Source organism: Vombatus ursinus, unplaced genomic scaffold (genome assembly GCF_900497805.2).
Source record: "Vombatus ursinus unplaced genomic scaffold, bare-nosed wombat genome assembly UNPS02014830.1, whole genome shotgun sequence".
Classification (NCBI taxonomy): domain Eukaryota; kingdom Metazoa; phylum Chordata; class Mammalia; order Diprotodontia; family Vombatidae; genus Vombatus; species Vombatus ursinus.
The window spans coordinates 1,021,766-1,042,374 of record NW_020954608.1 but is presented as its reverse complement, the minus strand read 5'-3'; the positions used below and the strand labels follow the sequence as shown (position 1 = coordinate 1,042,374).

General features: G+C 36.5%; 1 protein-coding gene across 2 annotated transcripts in view; it reads left to right on the top strand.

Annotated features, from left to right (window-relative positions):
* FOXP2 (forkhead box P2) overlaps nucleotides 1–20,609 on the top strand; it is a 694,083-nt gene that overhangs the window by 348,945 nt on the left and 324,529 nt on the right. The gene's annotated exons all lie outside the window — the stretch shown is intronic.

Sequence of the window (20,609 nt, the reverse complement as noted above, 5' to 3'; positions counted from 1 at the left end):
GGATGGGGGTTTTGCTTCTGTTTTTGTTTTTCTGTTTTGCCAATATGGTAACCAATTTGTATTTTTAAGTGCTGAATTTTCAGCCCTTCTAATATCAAAGACCTGGAAACAAAGTAGATGCTCTTTGATAGCATCATGGCTAAGTAAATTATGATGCATGAATATAAGGCTATGTTACTGTGCTATGAAAAATAATTAACATGATAAATACAGACAAGCATAAAAACATTGATGAATACCAAAGTACACAATGACTACGACTATTGAAATGGAAAGAACAAAGAAAATTTGGAAATGAATGCTATGAAATTAAAATGATTATGTTAGAAGAGACAGGCGACAATACCTCTTCCAATTCCTTTGTAGAAGTAGAGTACAAGAGGGTAGGATACTGTATGTGATACCAGATTTTTGGGGGTATTTAGTTGTATAAGACTTTTTTTTCTTCATTTCTTCTTACTTTATTACAACGAATGACTTTTGGGAGGAGGATGGAAAATATAGGTAATATAAAAGCAAACAATAACAATAATTTTTTATAAAAAAATTTTAGGAGAATAGTGCAGACAGCCAGGTTCATAATATATGAGATTTGGAAAGAACCTAGACAAGAATCTTTTCAACAACATTCCCTGACAAGAGATTGTATAGGTTTTGCTCTAAGACCTCCAGAAATGAAAAATAGTTAGTTAATGTTTTTGCATTGATGATTGTGTAAATGTTGATGACTTTGATTTTCATGAAACATGACAATCAGTTGCTCCATACATATACGAATCATTATTTTTGAGTTCTGGTTGCACATTTTGTAGGATATATGATTTTCTGAAAAATTAGCATTGCACTGAAATTAGTGAAGTAGTGGACCTAAGGGCTAGAATACTTACCCATTTCTAAAAATGTTAGTAAAACATCCTTCTCTTTTAAAAGCTGAAAGGCATGCTAATTATTTTCTTTAATTTTTAATTATTGTTTTTAGTTGCAGCCATGCCCTGACTAGTCTGAAATGACTTTGGAAACCTGTTTTATTTACAATATAAATTCATAATTGTACTAAATTATATACTTTGGTTAACAGTTAGCATATCAAATCTATGAAAAAAATAAACTTGAGCTCTTTGTACAGAAAACTCAGACTAAAAACTTGTATTATTTAAAGGTGTGATGACAGGTTCATAGTTTTATTTTAACAAGGAAAAACTTGTCTGAAATGGAGAATACATTTTACAAACGTAGGTGGTGTAAGTCTATTTCTGATCAGCAAGGAGAGTGTAATTACTTTTAGCCTGTTCATCCTAGGGTGATGTGCAGTAGATATGCATTGAAATTCAAAAAGTAATAACAATAACAAAAAATTAGGGAGCACTTTCCTCCTCCTAAGGATCTATGATATAAAGTAGTACAAGTATTACTATCCTCAATGAACCTAAATGACTTGCCTATGGTTACTTAGGAAGGTAGTGTTGAATTCAACACAGAAGTCCTGGTCTGTCCATTCAAAGTCCACTGCTCTTTCTGTTGCACATAAAATTGCCCCTCATTCTTTCTACTCAGTTAGTGTCTCAGGAAAACTGGAAGGTGTCTGGTGGCACACTGCAATTCTAAGGCAGAAAAATAAGCGTAATACCAGAGGTAGTGATAGGTAACAGAAAGTTAGTTTAGGGCTCAAGCTGGGGATCCAGAATGAGAGAAGAGTTGCCAACCCTGTAGAATCAAGAATCAGTTGATCAGTGTTAACAGCAAACTGGGTAAAGATCAAAGAGTCCACCGGATCACAAGATATGTGAAGGGAGTAAGGTATAAAAAGACTAGGTGTGGAAAGATAGTAAGGTGCCAGGTAATGAAGGTCTTTAAAAGCCAAACAGAGGATTTTATATTTGATTTTAGAGACGATAGGGAGCCACAGGAGGGTGACATAGTCAGACCTATACTTTAAGAAGGTGAATTTGACAGCTGAGTGAAAGATGCACTGGAGTAGAGGACGCTTGATGCAGGGAGACCAATTCGCAAGCTTTTGCAGCAATCTAAACCTGAAGTAACGAGGGTGAGAACCAGGGCAGTGCCAGTGCACAGCAGACGGATTATGAAGGTAGACATGACAGAACTTGACAGCTGACTCGGATGGCGGGGAGAGCATGGTATGGGAGCGTGAGGAGTCAAGGATAATTCCCAGGATTAGGAGCCTGAGTGACTAGGAGTGTAGTGATCTCCTTAACAGTGATAGAAGAGTTAGAAAGATGGGAGTTTTTAGGGAAAAGACAATGAGATCAGTTTTAGACATTTTGAGTTTAAAATGTTGATGAAATATCCAGTCGGAGATGCCCATTAGGCAATTGGAGATCCAAGAATGTTGGTAAGGACAGAGGTTAGGGCTAGACAAGCATATCTGAGAGTCTTCTGTATAGAGATGATAATTGAAACATGGAAACTGATGAAATCTCCAAGTGAAATTGTACAGGGGGAGAAGAGAACCTAGGACAGAACCTTGGGGGACTGCCATGTAACTATGATCTGGACAGAAATCTAGCCATAGAGAGAGAAGGAACTGTTGGGGGGAGAACCAGTATAAAGCAATGTCATGATAACTTAGAAAAAAAAATCTTACGGAGCAGCTAGGTGGCACAGTGGGTAGACTACCAGCCCTGGAGTCAGGAAGATCTTAGTTCAAATCTAGCCTCAGACACTTGACACTAGCTGTGTGACCCTGGGCAAGTCACTCAACCTTGATTGCCTCAAAAAAAAAATTAGACACTTGCCTAGAGGAATGACTAGATAAATTACTTGCCTAGAATCATAGCCAGGACATATATATATATCTCTAATCATACAAATATTTAAAATATTATATTTTGTGCTGTCAAAAATAAAAATTATGAAGTGAAAATAAAATACAACACACACATACATACCCTCTCACACACTAGCACAGGATTGTCTATTGTCCTATATCACAGCTTTTTCTTCCATTGAAGGAGAGGAAATACCTAAGGCTTCAGGAATCTGCTTATGTCTAATTCAGCCTTACCTTGCTATACCACTTTTAATGTTGTCTTGTATGTTTCCAATTACTTGAATTGAAACATCTCATCATGTCCTGGTAATACTAATATAGTTCATTTTTCTATACTGGGAGAGCTTGAGAAAGCATGTAAGCTTATGGTAGAAAATAGGCAATCCTTCTTTAGCAGTGGAGTCATATAATAGTAGCTATAGGGACATTTAATTCTCATCCAACTGGCTAATGTCCAGCGCAGATGATCAAATTAGTAGATTGTGCCTGTGTTGGCTCTGTTCCTAACATAATGAGTTGTTTAGCTAATAGAAGTCTAGTATTCTCATTAGAGAACATTAGCTTATCAACATGGTGTCTTAGCCTAGCAAAGTGCTCATTGTTGTTTCATTTGAACAGGTTACCTGACCATCTACCATTGGGGAAATTGGCCATTTTAGCTGATGGTAGCAAAAGGGATATGATGACAAACAAGATAGCAATGTTAGAGCTTCCAATTGAGGAAGCTTGAGGGCGTTATTTCTTTGGCACCATTTTGTGACTTAATATATGAAAAACTTAGATGTGGAATTTGGTTACATAGATTTTGGTTGAATTAAGGATATTGCTATTCACTTCCTTGAACACTGAACTATAAATGCTGCCCTGAAAATCAGGAGAACTGGCTTCTATTTTGGTCAAATCACCCACTTCTTTGGATTTTAAGTACTTCCTAGGTGAAATGGGAAGAGAATATCTTTAAGATACTTCCAGAATGGAAAGTCTATAGTTCTATATTGAATTATGTGCTTTTTTTGCAACTGGTATGCTAAGGTTATTTTTATCATAAATTGTTCAGATTTTTAATATCAAAGAAATAATAGCAAAACATTATGGTTGGGAGATTGTTTTAACTTTAGAGAATGAAGGAGTTTATTCTGAACCAACTGTTTTATTTTGCCAAGTGAAAAGTGATGAGAAAATGTGTTCTGAAGTCTAAATGTTTTTCCCTTGTGGAATTTATCCTATCATAAAGCATTTATTTGATATGTAATTACCCATAATGCTGAACAAAAAGAGTTATATTCAGCTCAGTCCCCTAGCACCATGTCCACAGGCTATGCTTCAGTCTGGAATGCACAACCTCCTTACCAAAGCCTCTACAAATCCCTAATTTCATCATGTCTCAACCCTTTCCTAAAAAAAAGATCTTGTCTGACTCCCCTGCAGTTATTTGTTTTTTCATCCAAAAATCTTTATGTTTATTTTGCATGTACTTCATGAATTCATGTTGTCTGGCAATATAGAATGTAAGTTCCTTGAAGGTAGGGGTTGTTTTACTCTGGTCTTTTGGGTCATTGATACTTAACAGTGCCAGGCACATAATAGGCAACTAATACTTATTCGTTGATGTATTTAGAGAGCTCCCTTTAAACAATAAACTGACTCAAATGCTGTTATTTCTCATTAGAATGAATATCAATTAAATCAGCATATGATTAGTCTTTTATATAGGAAAAGGATAAGTGCATTAGAGAGAATGGATGGGTGGAATGGTCTATAGGGAATTATACCAAGAATCTTGTGTCCTGGTTTTTGTTTGTTTGTAATACACTTTTTAAAATATTCTTGGTATTATTCTTGGTCAGTTGTTATTTAATAATATGAAAATAATTATAGTGGCCTCATGAAGATAATACAGTAATTAATGTCATTTAAAAACAATTCTCACATGTTCACCTAATTACAGAACTTAAACTTGCCATAATTGAGTGAAAATCTGAGATTTTCAATTTTTAGTTTCTAAAATTATCATCATGTCATTTGATGTGGAGAGTAACAAATGCAAGTTTCATGATTTTTTTTTGCTTCAGTGCACTTGTTTTTGTAACCATTATATTACACACAAATGTAGTATTATAGATGTTGCTTTCTTTGTTAACTGTAATTCATATTCATTTAATAGCTTTTTGATTAAATATTTAATGTTTGTCCTTTTACTTAGTTTTAAAAATATTTTTAAGTTTTAAATTTATTTTAAACTTAAATACAAAATAAGAAAAAACATTGCCATGTATACAGCAGAACATATGAGAGGATTAAATATAAAGCAATAAATTTCCATTTAAGAAAACTTATATAATAAATACTGCGCATTGTTTTCAAAGTTGTTCAACTTTTCTTTGCTTCCTTGTAGGTTTTCTTTTGTTCTCTGCTGTGCACTTTTTACTTTATTTTTTCCCTCTGTCCCGGAAGGCTGCAATTAAGTATGAATACATCGGCACCCACACCCACTATTATACATACATATAGATATCTATAAACATACACATATTCACTCATACATATATACATGTGTGTGAGATATATAACCATTCTATGCTTATTTCTACTTGTCATCTACTTCTCTGAAGATGGATAGCATCTTCTGTTGTAAGTCCAAGTCTTCCCATGTTTTTCTAAATCAACCAGCTCATCATTTCCTACACTACAGCAATATTCCAACCCAGTCCCATTCTATCTGAGAGATTGTCTATGAAAGTTTTTTTCCCAATTTTCTACATTCCTTCTATTTTTGACTACATAGATTTTATTTATACAAGAAAATTTTAATTTAAAATAATCAAAATTATCCATTTTATACTTCAACAATGCTTTCACCTTATAATATGGTTTAAGGTCTGATACTACTAGATCTGCTTCCTTTATGTCTCTTTTTCCTTCTACTTAGTTTTGAAGATTATTCCTTCAACAAAAGATTAAGTAAATGGTAAAAATGTTCTCCTCTGAATATATGTTTAAATATCAGCACCCCTCTGGTTTCTACTAAGAAGCTTGTCTTTGCTATTCTTGTAGTTGACTGGTGTTTCTAAGATTTTTGCTGGTTTGGGGCAGCCTGTTCCACCCTGAATACCAATGGACCTGACCTGTTCCATCCTCTCTGAATGCCCCCTGTTGTTGACAGTTTCCCCATTTAATAAAATTTGCTTGTTTCACTTTCTCTCTGCTGACTTCCATCTTGTGCTGCATTCTGCGTTGTGGTGTTCTGCCTCCCAGCCCTGACAGTTTTCTCCTTAGAAATGTCAGTTATTGACTGGGCTGAAACCGATGGTCTTGGAAGCCGCAACTAATTCCTAAGTCCCAGGTAGAAAATATAGAATACAAGGTTTGAACCTGGAACCTGTCCCAATGGTAAGACCTCTCCTTTCTCCACCCCTCTTCCAACACCAGGATTGTGATTAGGAACTTGTCCTAAACCATATGCCCCCAGGCTCTTTTCACTATCAACATAAGTGACATATAAGGAAGATTCCCACCTCTCTTTGCATTGAATCTTGGAATCCTGAACCTCACTCAAACTACAACAAGAAAGAGGCTTTGCCACAGATATTTGGACATGGGGTAGAGGTAAGGGAGAAAGGAAAGATTTCCGAATGAAACAGAGGTTAGATAGCTAATGACTGGGAAGGTAATGATACCTTGCCAGAAATCTAGAAGTTTGGAGGAGATGAGGTTTTGTTGTTCTGTTCTTTCCTCTTTCATATTACTATCTATTCCACATATATGTCTTGCAATTTGAATATTGTCTCCTTAATGGCAGAGTTTCCCTTTTTTTGTCTCTCCAGTGTTTGACATTAATCACTGCTTGTTGACTGTTTTATTCCTATAATGTTTGAAGTGCAAATGGTATGTCTAAGTGGAGATGTCCAGCAGGCAAATAGAGGTTTGGATTTGGTGGTTTAAAGATTGCTATCATGTTGCCTTTAGTTTTCTGCATAACCCCTCTGATAGTACAGGTTTAATTATGAAACAGGGAAAGAAAATTATTTATATTAATACTAATCATATGGTAGTCCCACTCCTGGTACTAATTTGAATTAGTGCTATCTCTCAAGGTTCATATGACTTTTTTTCCCCTTAAAATCAACAGAATTGATCGAGGTCCACAAGTGTGGCCTTTATGGCCTTGAGGCTGCAGTATATTTGGTGGTAACTGCTTCTCCAAATAAGTTATTCTCTTGTGTATCCGCAGTCCTAAGAAGGAGGGGAAAAGGAAAGAGAGCCTACAAACAAATGAGATTTATTAAAGGATGTTCTTTACAACACACTGAAGCCACAGGACAACTGGAGAGTGGAGTGCTTCAAATTTCCAAGCCTTTGTGTAGCACAATTTGGAAATGGAGAAGAATGGGTAGCAGCAACCCAGAAATGTGGCTTCCCAGTTGACCACCTTCTGTGGAAGAAAGGTCCCATCTCAGATGTGTGTTAGGCAGTTTTTTTTTTTCCATTTTACTAGAGGTTTCAGAGCAGTAATTCATGGAAAACCCAAGTTTGATCAGTTACTTCCACTTCCAGACTTAGCTTTGAAATTTTTGAGCATTGTAATTGGTTAACAGGGTAAATAAAAATAGAAGCATTGGCTCTCATGCTCTTTTTTGAACTCTGAGAAAATCTCCCTCATAGAGTGGTCATGAGCTAATACAAAGAACAAAGGTGCTAAAGTGTTTTTTGAGGTCCAAATTTCTGATTTAATGCTCAACTCTTCTGGGATAATCTTCAAACTCTAAAGCAGGGACTCCTAACTTTTTTGTGTGTAATGGTCCCGCACTGGCAGTGTGGAGACTTTCTTAGAATGGAACTGTATAATCCTTCTCAGAATAATGTTTGCAATTGTATAAAATTAAATACATAGGATTTCAAGGAAAACCGATTATTTGAAATATTTGTAGGTTGTGTGTGTTATCCATATAGTTTACACGTATAGCCATAAAGGTTGCCTGAATATGTGCCTCAGGGAGGCTTTTATAGATATCTTGGCAATCTTCTCTTCTTTCTCCAAAAATTCTTTGATTCCTGCCCAGAGAAGAACAGGAGAATGGGCCATGAGCCTGGCCATACTGTTCTCCTTTGAGAGGGTTTATCAGAATAGAATTATATCCATGTTTCTCCTTTAAGTATTAGTAGTCTATGGGAGTGATTTTTTTTCTTTTATTCAAGCCATTTTCTGGGTTACTATCTGATAGAGAGGAAGGGATACCCTAAAATTCTATCAAAAGCTTGGCTCTTTACCACTACTAGTTATACAAAAAACCATCACAACTTGTGAATGGTACATAAACCTGTTCATTTTAAGGTGATGGTAAACAGAAAGGATAGAAGTTGTACAGATTAAAATATGTTGGGCAATCCCCAGAGTGACTGAGCTTTCCCACTTGTAGTGAGATATCTCACTTCAGTCAAGAGACAGAAGCCACAATTTAACCAAAGGAGAAAATCCCAAATGTCTCTAAGGAGGCAAACTTTAAATCAAGTATATTGAGGATCTGGCTTTCCCATACAGCTGTGCCTTCTGAAGTTGGTTTTCTCTTTCTCTGTCTCTGTCTCTGTCTCTTCATCTGTCTGTCTCTCTGCCTCTCTGTCTGTCTGTCTGTCTCTCTCTCTCTCACACACACACACACACACACACACACACACACACACACACACACGCACACAGAGTCCCAAAAGTCCCAGTACAGTTTTTAGTTTTAATAGCTTTATAATAGCTTAAAACTTCTAAGACTTTTGGAATAACCTGTATACTTCGACATTTTTAAGGCCAGAATTCAAACAGTCCAAGAAATACCAGATCTGGGGGGCGGAGCAAGGAAGAAAAAATGATTATAATTTTCTAGCTGGGAGTCAGGAGATGGGGACTGCAAGAGTTTTAATAATATTCCCAGAAAATAGCATAGATGAGAGGTTGTGGTCTTTTAATTATTGACAAGACTTGCTCAAGCTCACCATTATATAGCAGGTAGCATGCTGGCCATGGTCTAGTCTCCTCATGTCTCCTCACCTGAAAGTGCCATACATACCTCCGACTCTGAACAGGCAGAAAACAAACCAAAAAAAATGTAGAAACCCTCCCACACACATAAAACTAGATGGAGAGATACATAGACAGATACCACTATCATAATGAAGTAAAACATATGCTGTATGTTGCTAATGATTCATATTGGGGAGGGTAGGAGAAATATGATAATGAATAATCAATATGAGTAGTGAGGTTGGGAAAAGAGGTTATGGGAATCATCATAAATTTTATCTTTCTCTTTAATATTGTTCATTATAAAATCAATGTAATACATTTTCTCCCTGTAGGTGGCAGTACTTTTACTATTTGTCCTTTTCATTTGTGATGGCAATTACGTGTCTTCACTGAGTTAACATCTGAGTAAAATTTGGAGATAAAAAAGAAATTCAATTTAGTGTAAACTTTAAAAGATATACACACACACACATATATAGTTGTATCTATATCCATATCTATATATGTATATATAGGTATACATATATGTGTGTGTGTATATATATATATATATATGCATACATAAATTGTAATGTTACAAAAATACCAAACTCCCCTCACCAAAAATTGTAAGAAACTGATCAGCTTCCAACCTAAAGTTCCATGGAACTCGGTTACTTTTCAACTTTGTCCTTGATTAGGGAAAGGCCCTAGAAACATACAGTTGTATTTGCTCACTTGACATGTAACAATGGTAGGTAAAATAAAGGTCGTTATGAAAGAGTATATAATAGTGAAAGATGCCAGATTCTCTTGTGTTCTACATGCACAGAAATTGACTCCTCATGCCTTGCCTTTCCTCTCTAATCTAATGCTCTAAGTGTTTTTTATAATTTTAGTTTATATTCTGATGCTTAATAGTCAACCATTAGAACATTGTAGTATAGAAGGGTTTTATAAATATTGTATATGTCATGAAATTTTTAACAGTTAGACCTGGTCTGTGGAACTCTTAAAATAAGTACATTTTCCTAATAAAATCTAGTGAGAGAGAGAAAAGATTGTCATTGCTGTTACTTTTTTTAAAAAAAAAACTTTTGACAGAATATATATTTCAGACAAGATACATTTCATTATGTAATCTAATAACAAAAAATGTAAGGCATTGTCATTAGTTCTTCTCTCACTGGCTAGCGCTGTTTTCTTTGGTGTACATCACATTCTATTTCATATAGTAGACATTCAGTGAAATTCATTCATTTCTTTGAGAATTGACTAACTGAATGAATGAATACATGAATAAATAAATCTGAGTTTTAGGAGTTCTAAATAACTTACTCTTCTGCCAGCCATAGTTTTAAATCATATGGTGGTTCAATCTCTATTAATTTCCTTTTCTTCTATAGTGGAATTACACTGTAGAATTTGACTTAAGGCAGAAAGTTCTCTAATAGCACTCTTTGCATCTTAGCAGTTAAATTTCTATTAGCAGATGTTGAATTAAAAGCTGAGTTTGTGTTACTATAAGCCTACTTGACAGGCATACTTTTCTTTTTGTTCAGTGATGAGTATACAGTTTCAATCTAACCTTATTTTTTTGTGAAATGGGTAAAAAGTAAGTCCTGCCATATAAGATTTTAAGAATCCTTTATATAAGGATAAAGGACAATAATTTATACTATTGTGGATTTCTTTTCCTTTTAAAATTTTACCTTTTGTGTGTGTTAGTATGTTTTGGGAGAGGAGGTTATTGGATTATGAGTTCAATTGAGTTTAATTGAATTCAGTAAATATTTATTAAGCACCTAGTATGTGCCAAGCACTCTGCTTAGTGCTAGGGATACCAATAAGAAAAAGAAAGACAGTTTCTGCCCTAAAGGAGCTTAAGGCCTAATGGGGGAAGAGAACATGCAAAAGGAAGCCGAGAAGCAGAGGCCAGGGAGGCAGAAAGGAAAGGAAATAGGCCGGGAGCTACCTGGCATGATGTTCTGTAGAGTCAAGATCAAGCCAAGTTGCCAGTAGAAAATGGAGTTGCCTAGAAAGTTCATATCAGAGCCTTCTATAAAGGGATACTTTGGGGGTTTATCGCTCCACCTTCAGCCCTATAATCTGAAGGAGGAGGCAACTGAGGGAGGTGAGATGTTGAGTGCCAAAAACTGGTGATAAAGTGCAGCTAGGTGGTGCAGTGGACAGAGCACCAGCCCTGGAGTCAGGAGGACCTGGGTTCAAATCCGAACTCAGACACATAATACTTCCTAGCTGTTGACTCTGGGCAAGTCACTTAACCCCAATTGCCTCACTAAAACAAAACAAAACAAAACAAAACAAAAAAAAAACTGGTGATAAGATTTCGGAGCAAGCAGAGCTGCTGATGGAAGATGGAGAGTGATTGTAAAGCTTATGGGAGGTTTGAATTTTAACATATTTTTTCTAAACAGCATCATTTTTCTTCTTTCATGAATCTGATAACAAAACTGATTTTCCCATAGGATATACAGAGTTGATGAGATCTTTCTATCCCATGTTGTATAGTCATACTTATAGATTAAACATGGATAGAGGAAGACTTGGGGTCAAGACATGCTACATATCAACTTTGTGAGCATGGACAGGTTAGGGAAGCTCTTAAGTGTTCCAGGCATCTTTCTGAGGCTTTAAGTTACAGGTAGAATTGCAGATCAACATAGATGGAGGAGTTTCCTTGCTGGGAGTTTAACATATGAATGAAAACCCTCCCAAAAAATAGGGGGGGGATAAAGGGAGAGTTCAAAGTCCTCACATTTCATAAGTAGTAATTGGAGAGGGTCTTTTATTATACCCAACCTGGAATTTTTAATGTAGCAGAAATTACTTAATAAGTAAAATATACAGTGGGGAAGTAATCTGAATGCTTGAACTGAAAAATTCTTTTCAAAATAAGTTTCACAAAACTATATATCAACTCCATTTCTTTGTATAGGCAACATTTTCTTTTCTTCCTTGTTTCTTCTACACCCTAAAAAAAAGCAAAAAATGTAGATTTAGAGAAGTTGGTGCACATTTGGAAAATGTTGAGAAACAATCCTTAAAGCAATTAAGATGTAAAAGTATTAAGAGACAAATGAATAGGGATATTGGTGAAATTTAGTATAGTACTTCAACTCTGGTTTTAAGTTGTTTAAGCAAAGCAGTACCAGAAAGTACAGTGTATTATTTTCTCATCACTTGGGAAGTATGCGACAAGAAATATTCATTTGAAGGATGACTTCAGAGTCAGTAACTAATGCTGTTTGTGGGCACTGTTGTGAAGAGGAAATATGTGGGGAATTATGACATTTATTACCAGAAATTCATAGAAAATAATCAAGAAAATGATACTAACAAACTGAAAGATAAATAGATTACCTAGTTTAAACGGCATATTCTATCGGGTGAGAATGATGGATCAAAATTTGAAAATGAGCTTCAGTGAGTTCTGAGAGCTCTGGGTTTCTAATATCAATATCATCATCAACCAACACCTTCAAAGAACCTTTCAAAATCTGTACAGTAGTACTAATAATAAGGATATGAACCTTCATGTGAACCCAGGAACTGTAATTGAAATTACATTATTTAGCCAGAACATTTCCCTTATTCAAAGACTTACAAGGTATTTCACTGAAGAGAGCTTATAGTTAGAGCTGCAATGGATTTTAAAAGTCTCCTACACTAACCTGCTCCTTTTACAGGTGAGGAAACAGATACCCAGAAAAGGTGGGACTTGCTCAAGTCACACAGGTAGCAAGTTATGTAGGTAGGATTTAAACTGAATTCTCTGGCTTCAAATCCAAGGCTTACTTCTATTCCACCATGTATAATACAGTGCAAAAAGATACAAGGAAACCACTTAGAGTGAAGTTCCTCTCACAGAAGAGTATTATAGGAAATCAACACAACTTCAAAACCATCCCATAATTATTTTCAGAGGTGAGCATCTAACCAGTACAAATCAGGCCACTCTGTGCAATATCTAAGCAAGAGTATATAGAATCTGTTAGCCATGTGCAGTTAATTATAAGAAGTTCATTTTAAAAAATAACTCTATTAGAACTCTGGGCATATGGTCAGGAAAAATGGTTCAGATGCTGTCTCTGCTGCTCACTAGCTCTGTGACACTGGTCAAGGCAAGAAAGAGGATAATTCTGAGCTTCAGGACCCTCATTAACATCCTTATCTGTGTCCTCAGTTGCTTTTGTCCCTATGTTTAGAATACTGAGCAAAAAACTTGTTCCAATGGCTCCCTTTAAAGAGGTCCCCGAAGCTCAGCTAACTCTTCATTTTCTACTAGTTGCATTGCTTGGTTTTGATTCTGCTACTGTCCTGCCCCCATGCCAAGTACTCTCCCCACCCCAATTCTGCTTTTCAGCATCCTTTTGTGTGTGGTGTTCACCTGTTAGCTTGTGAGGACAGGTATGCTCTTTTTCTTATTTGCATTATGGATGTCTGGTACATAGAAGTTGCTTAATAAATATTCATCATACTGTAGTTTTCTCATCTTTAAAATGAGGGCTTTGGGCTGGATTCCCTGTAAGGTTCACTTGCAGTTGAATCTATGATCCTGTAATTTTAACTACTTGGAATTAAAATAAAATCATTTTTACTTCCTCAAAACAGCCACACTTTCCTTGGGTTGCACACTCTTTTCATTTTTCATAGGCTATTCATGCCTTCATTGACAATATGTGTCAATTTTGGTTGCCAGTAAAATCTTTATCTTGTCACCAACCATCTGGAGCTAGGTCTTAGTTGATTTGATCTTTTGTTCAGAATGAAGATACATAATAAGTGGCTAGATATAAAAATGGAGACTTTATTTTTTTTAGGCAATTGGGGTTAAGTGACTTTCTCAGGATCATACATCTTATAAGTGTTAAGTGTTTGTTCTGAGGCTGGATTTGAACCCAGGTCCTCCTGTCTTCAGGGCCGGTGCTCTATCCATTGCACCACCTAGCTGCCCTGAGACTTTGAATTGATGGAATGTTTTTTGAAATGGATAAAACACTGGAACTTGAGTCAGAAAGACCTGAGTTTAAAAGCAGGCTCAGACATTTACTAGCCTTGTGACCTCGGGCAAGTCACTTCATCTCTGTTTACTCCAATTTTCTTAACTGTAAAACAGGGAAGATAATAGTACCTACTTCCCAGGATGGTTGGGAGCATCAAATGAGATATTATTTGTAAAGTTCTTAGCATAGTGCCTGACACATAGTGGATACTACATACACACATGCATACACACACATATACATAGATGTAAATATATATTTCTTCCCTTTCCTTCCCTCTCATACTCTTAGCCCTTAATTTGGAAAGAGAAGGGAATGGAATAACCATTTTAAGCATTTACTATGTGCCAGATACTGCGCTAAGTGTTTTACAAATGTTTTCTCATTTGAGCCTCACAGCCCTGGGAAATGAATGCTATTATGACTTCCACTTTACAGTTGAGGAAATTGAAGCAGATAGAGGTTAAATGACTTGTTCAGGGTCACACATCTGGTAAGTGTCTGAAGCTGCTTTTGAAATCAGGCCACCTTGACTCCTGTCCCAGTGCCCAGGTACTGAACAAAGAAAACTACACAGGTGCCACCTCTGCTCCTTTTTTGTGTGTGCTTGAAATCAGCACGCTAACTTGAACATATGAGAACTGTAGTATTTTCAGAAATAAATGAACCACTGGCATAGGTACTGCCTTTATGGAAGAAGACCATAGTGTCTTAGAATTTCCAAGTTGGGGAGGTCCTCGGGGGTCATCTAGTCTTACCAATACCTGAGGTGGAATGGACTCTGAAACATCTTTCCAAGTCCTTTTTCAGTCTCTACTTGAAGACCTCCAGCGATTGAAAGTTATCTCTAAAAGCAGCCTAATTAGCTTTTTGACAGCTCTAATTATTGAAGACGTTTTATTATATCAATCTAAAATCTGCCTTCTTTGTCACTTCTGCTTAATCATCTAAGTTTTGCCTTCCAGTACTGAACAAAACATAGTGGATCCCTCTCACATGATTGCACTTCAAATATTCAAAGACATTGTTCGTGTTCTTCTAGATTTTTCCTTCTTGAGTCTAAAAAAATCCTCATTTCCTTTAACTGATACTTGTATGGAATAATTTTCATTTCTGTCCTGGTTCTGGGCAGCCTTTTCTGCACACAAAATCATTTGCTGGTATGCTTCCTTAATGTGCCATTGAGATCTGAACTCACTACTCAGGGTGTAATCTAAACATGACTGAGTCTGGTGGAATTGTACCCTCCTCTTCTCGCCACTGATTACATTTGTGGTGGCCTAAAATTACAGTAGCGTAAGTTCAGATTTCCTTCTCAGTAGATAGCCAGCCAGGTGATGACTTCCCCTGTCTTAGCCAGTCTTCCCCTTGTAGGCACTTTTTCTTTCTAGATCCATACCCAATGTCATTTCATTTCATTTGACAGATATTACCACCACAGGTTGCACTCTTTTGGCATACCATTTAAGAACCCCTGAAATGTTATTTTACTTTAATGGGAAGCATTTCTAGGAAAGAGCACTGCCTTGGAAATCAGAAGACCTGAGTTGAGATCCTTCCTCTGATACTTACTATGCAAATTTGCACAAATCACTTAACTTCTCTGGCCTCAGTTTTCTCATCTGAAAAATGAGGGGTTTGGATTCAGTGGCCTCTGAAACCCCTTTTCCAGATCAAGAACTATGAACCTATAATATGACCAGGATCTCTTTAGTCATTTCTTTTCCACAGTGAGGCTTTGGAGGTTAATATCAGTAGAAGATGAAAAGTGTATAGTAAAAATAAAAAGATTAAAGGATACTTTTGGAATACTATTGTGCTATAAGAAATGATGAGCAAGGAGACTCCAGAAAAACCTGGAAAGACTTGTATGGACTGATGCTGAGTGAAGTGAGCAGAACCAGGAGAACATTGACATAATAACAGCTACACTGTGCGATAACTGAGTGATAGACTTAGCTCTTCTCAGCAATGCAAGGATCTAAGACATCTCCAAAAGTCTCATGATGGAAAATGCTATCCATATCCAGAACTATGAAATCTAAATGTAGGTCAAAGCATACTATTTGTTCTTTTTTTTCTTCTGTTTTGTTTTGTTTCCTCTTTCGTGTGGTTCCTCCTATTGGTTCTAATTCTTCCTTACAACATGACTAATTTGAAAATATTTTTAATAGGAATATATGTAGAGCCTATATCAGATTGCATGCTGCCGAGGGGAGAGAGGAAGGAGAAGAAAATTTTAAAACTCAAAAGCTTATGGAAGTGATTGTTGAAAACTAAAAATTAATTAGTTAATAAAAAGAATATATTAATCTTTGTGTATGAAGATACATGTAGTCAATACCAAATATCTATTCACAGTTTAGCTCTAGCCATTGAAAACTAATAATTTCACTAGCTGGTTATATATTTTATTCAGTGATTTTTCACTTGAAGGTCTCAGTGTGTTGAAATGTTTATTCTTTGTCTCTCTCTTTCTTTCCTAGTAGATTCTCTATGGCAGCAATGAATTTGTTTTTTACAAAAACCGATAATTTTATTTTTTTTAGGCAATTGGGATTAAGTGACTTGCCCAGAGTCACACAGCTAGTAAGTGTGAAGTGTTTGGTCTGAGGCCGGATTTAAACTCAGGCCCTCCTGACTTAGGTCTGGTACTCTGTCCACTGCGCCACCTAGCTGCCCCAAAAACCAGTATTCTTGGCCCTGGTGTAGGCATCCTTCCTCATCTTTCAACTGTTGAAATCCTCTTTCTTCAAGGCCTAACTGAAATGTTGCATTCTCCTTGAAGTTTTTTTTTTTCTGATCTCCCTGAGTTGAAAGTGATATCTTCATCCTAAATTTAAAAAAAAAAAAATAACCTTGTCTGTATCTCCTCTTTATCTTCATCAAATTTTATTGAGTATAAAATATATTTGCATATATCAGTGGTGTGAAACTCAAATAGAAACACATCCCTGTGGGCAATGTATTGACTTAGAAAACCACAAATTAACATTATCTATGTTGTATTGTATTTAAAAAAAATATTGTGTTAAACATTTCCCAGTTACTTTTAATCTGGTTCAGGCCATACTCTGTAGTTTTGTATACAGCAACCTGCAATGAGTTGGATACTGCTGGCTTACATGAATCTTCCCCACCACCCTTTACCCTCAATTAGATAAAGTTTTTTTTGTTGTTGTTGTTTCGTTTTGTTTTGTTTTTTAGGCAATTTGGGTTAAGTGACTTGCCTAGGGTCACACAGCTAGTAAGTGTCAAGTGTTTGGTCTGAGGCTGGATTTGAATTCAGGTCCTCCTGACTTCAGGGCCAGTGTTCCACTGTGCCACCTAGCTGTCCCCGATAAAAAAAGTTTTTTTAAGGCAAAAAGACCAAACTTTTTTTTAAAAAAAAATTCTTTTAGTCCCAGTACTTGATAGCATCCCAGATACCAATCCCTTAAATGTTGGGTGAATTGAGTTGATTGAAATATTAGTGGAAATCACTAATGGTTTTCCATAATATGTGGATACTAACCCACTGCTAATCTTTACCCATTTGCCTGATACCCCACTTGTCTATATTCCATTTCCTTCAAGAAGTTGAGGAAGCAAATGGATAGAATTAGAAGAAAAGACAAGAAAATCTAACTTTCAGGTTCTACAGATAAGTCTTCAAATGCTAGCAGCATTTCTACCGAATGTCATAGTGAAGGGCAGCTGGGCAGTTCTAAAGAATTTGTCACTGAACATAGATTCTCAGGCTCCATTAGCCTCAGTTGAAGCATTTCAGCTATGCCTGGTCAGGAAAATTGCATTCATTTTTTTAAAAAATGAAGACTATGTTACAGTCAGTACTCATGTCTAACAGTGATTAACATAACATACTCTGGAATTTTCCTTGAAGACTAAAACATGATAGTGAATGAAGTTAGCTAACTACTAATATAATCTCTACAAAAAAGTGATGTCCACTCATTTACTCATTCTTTCCACAAATGGGTATACACTATATGAAAGTCCCTATGAGGAATACAAAGGTATTTAAGACATGATTTCTGTCCTTTAGGAACTTACAATCTAGTAGGAAAAAGAAGATACCCTCAGAAATATCTATGTTAAAAGTCACTATTTAATATTTGTCCCTGAGTAGGACGTGTTAAGTTCTAAAAGAGGAAGAGGAACACCTTTGTCTGGTACAATCAGAATTTCCTGATTAATAAGAATTATTAATTCCTGGGAATTAATAATGGGAATCAAAAGCTTTGGAGAAATCATCAAGAAATAATGAGATTATATATTCTATAGACCTAAATTAGCTGTCTTTTACCAGAAATGCACCATTCTTCCCAAGCTACCTTGTTTTGATTTTGTGTATGTTTTGTAATCTGTGTACATGTTCTCTGCCTCAGTAAAATGTAAGCTTCTTTAGGATGTAGACTTCCTGTTAACTCAGTACCTAGAATGTAGTTAGTTAGTTTTAAGAAATGCTTGTGTAGTGAATGAATGAGTGATTGATTGATGCTGATCTTGTAGAAGATAGAGAGTGATTGTCTTTTGAATGTGAGGTTCCCTGAGTGCTCCTCATTGAGGAGGACATTATAGTGATTTTATCAAGCCTAGGAATGCTGCAGCACATCCTCTTTAATGAAATCCATGGGTACTCAAAAGAGATTGGCCTCCCCCCTTACCCCCACCCCACAGTTGGAAAAATATATATTGTACATATAATTGCATGTTTTTGAATAGGCAACCTATTAAAATAGGTTATCATCATGTATGTTTTGAGTAGGCATTAAAGATGGGCAAGGAATTCACCCAGAATTAATAGGAGGAAGAGATTTGATTGGATTACATTTGGGAAATTGTTCAGTACTTTGAATGATCTCAAGTTGCTCACTCCAATAGAACCCATAGTTATATAGCTAGAACACCTAAATATTAAAATTTCCCCTGTAATCACAACCTCGTTCCTATAATGCCATATAGACAATTCTTGCATTAAGTAAGCGGACAGTTCAGCAGGCCTTCAAATAAAGGAATTTTTATGTAATACAAATTTGCCTGCGGACAAAGAGGTAGGAAAGGGGGAATGGGGCTAGCTGGAACCAAGAGGAAGAACATAAGTGAGGGGGGCGGGCATACACACGAGGGCCAGACACAAACAAGAAAGGACAAGTGACATGCAGGGTGGAGGACAGGGTGCGGGACCTGAGCCAGATAGACTGGACAGAAGATAAATAGATTGGGGGCAGCATAGGGAGGGTGGGTGGAGGTAGAGAGGGGCAAAGGTCTCCCTAGGCACCAGAAGTCTTAAGTCAAGCTCACCCATCTGGCCAGGGGTGAGGGGTGGGAGGGTGGGGTAATAGTGGTCTCTCCGCCTCCGTTCTTCTATATTCACTTGGAGGTTTTTGTTTTTGTTTTTTTGTATGAGTGAGGGAGGCCACTGAAAGCTCAGGGAGCAGAAATGGAAAGAATGCAGTACTGTACAGTCTTTAATAGGTGTTTTTTGAAATGTGGACTTCTTTCAGAATTCTTTAAGTTAAGTCAAATATGCGTAATGCAAATTTACATCATATGGGAACTCTCTGTCTTAGTCCTTCTGAAGTTATTCTTTACCTTTACCAAGACTTCTGATGCCTGCACGCCGTCATGTACTACCACTCTTTCACTTTGATCTGGCCTCACTTTTTCTGTCTTTCAGGGAATGGACTCTATCTCTGGGCCACACCCATCATAAACCTTCGGGCTCTTATTTTTCTGCTGCTGAAGGAGAACTGTTTAGAGACACATAACTGTGCTAACTTGGTTCACTTCAAATTAATACCTCATCTAAGCCCTCATTGCTGCTTAAATAACCTTTTACTTTTCCTTAATTGACTTTCTAATACATTCTCCCTAGCAGTTGTTTCAAGTCCTTCTGTCTTAAAGACCTTACTTAGCCTTCTCATCAGAGGACCTTACTTCCAGTATTTAACAAAAAATTGAGGTCATCAGTCATGAGTTCTACCTCTTACCCTCCCCTGGACACCCCATTTATCCTATTTATACACAGTTGTTTTCATGTTTTATCCCCATTATACTGTGAGTTAATTGAGAACAGAGACTGGTTTTATTCCAGTCTTTGATTTCACAACACTTAGCATATTAGGCCCTTAAGGAATGCTAGTTGATTAACAGACTGACTGAAAACCCTTACACAACATCTTCTATTCTTTCCATTTTTCTGTAATCTAAGGAAAAGATGGACCTTCACATTGCCAAGGTCCTTTTATCTCTATCCTTGATCATAGCTCACCTATGTGTTCTGAGAGTAGAAGATGTTTCCTCATTCTTTGTATTGGTACCCCCAACATCTGGGAATCTGTTGATTCCCAGAGTTTGTTCCTTTGAGCATATTCTTACTCTCCTTGCACACCCCACATCTCTTTCTGTGTCTGTTTCTGTCTGTTCCATTTTCTAACACCAAGATCTTTTCTACATTCTACAAAAGTATCCAGTTCTACCCATTTCCTTAAAATTCTTAATATGACCCTGTCATTTCTTCATGGTATTATTCCTTTATCTCTTTAAAAAAAAAAAAAAAACAAAGTCCTAGAAAAAGTGATTTATACTTGTTGCCTACCTTTTCTCATCTCTTAGGTGATTTCTTAATCCCTTTCAGTCTGATTCCTTGCCTCGCTACTTGACTAAAATTGTTCTTTACAAGATCAGACATGTTCCAAGTGTTCAATTTGACAGCCTTTTGTCAGTCTCCCTACTTGATCTGTTTGCAGTTTTCACACTTTGCATTATTTCCCACCACCCCACCCTCACATGAATG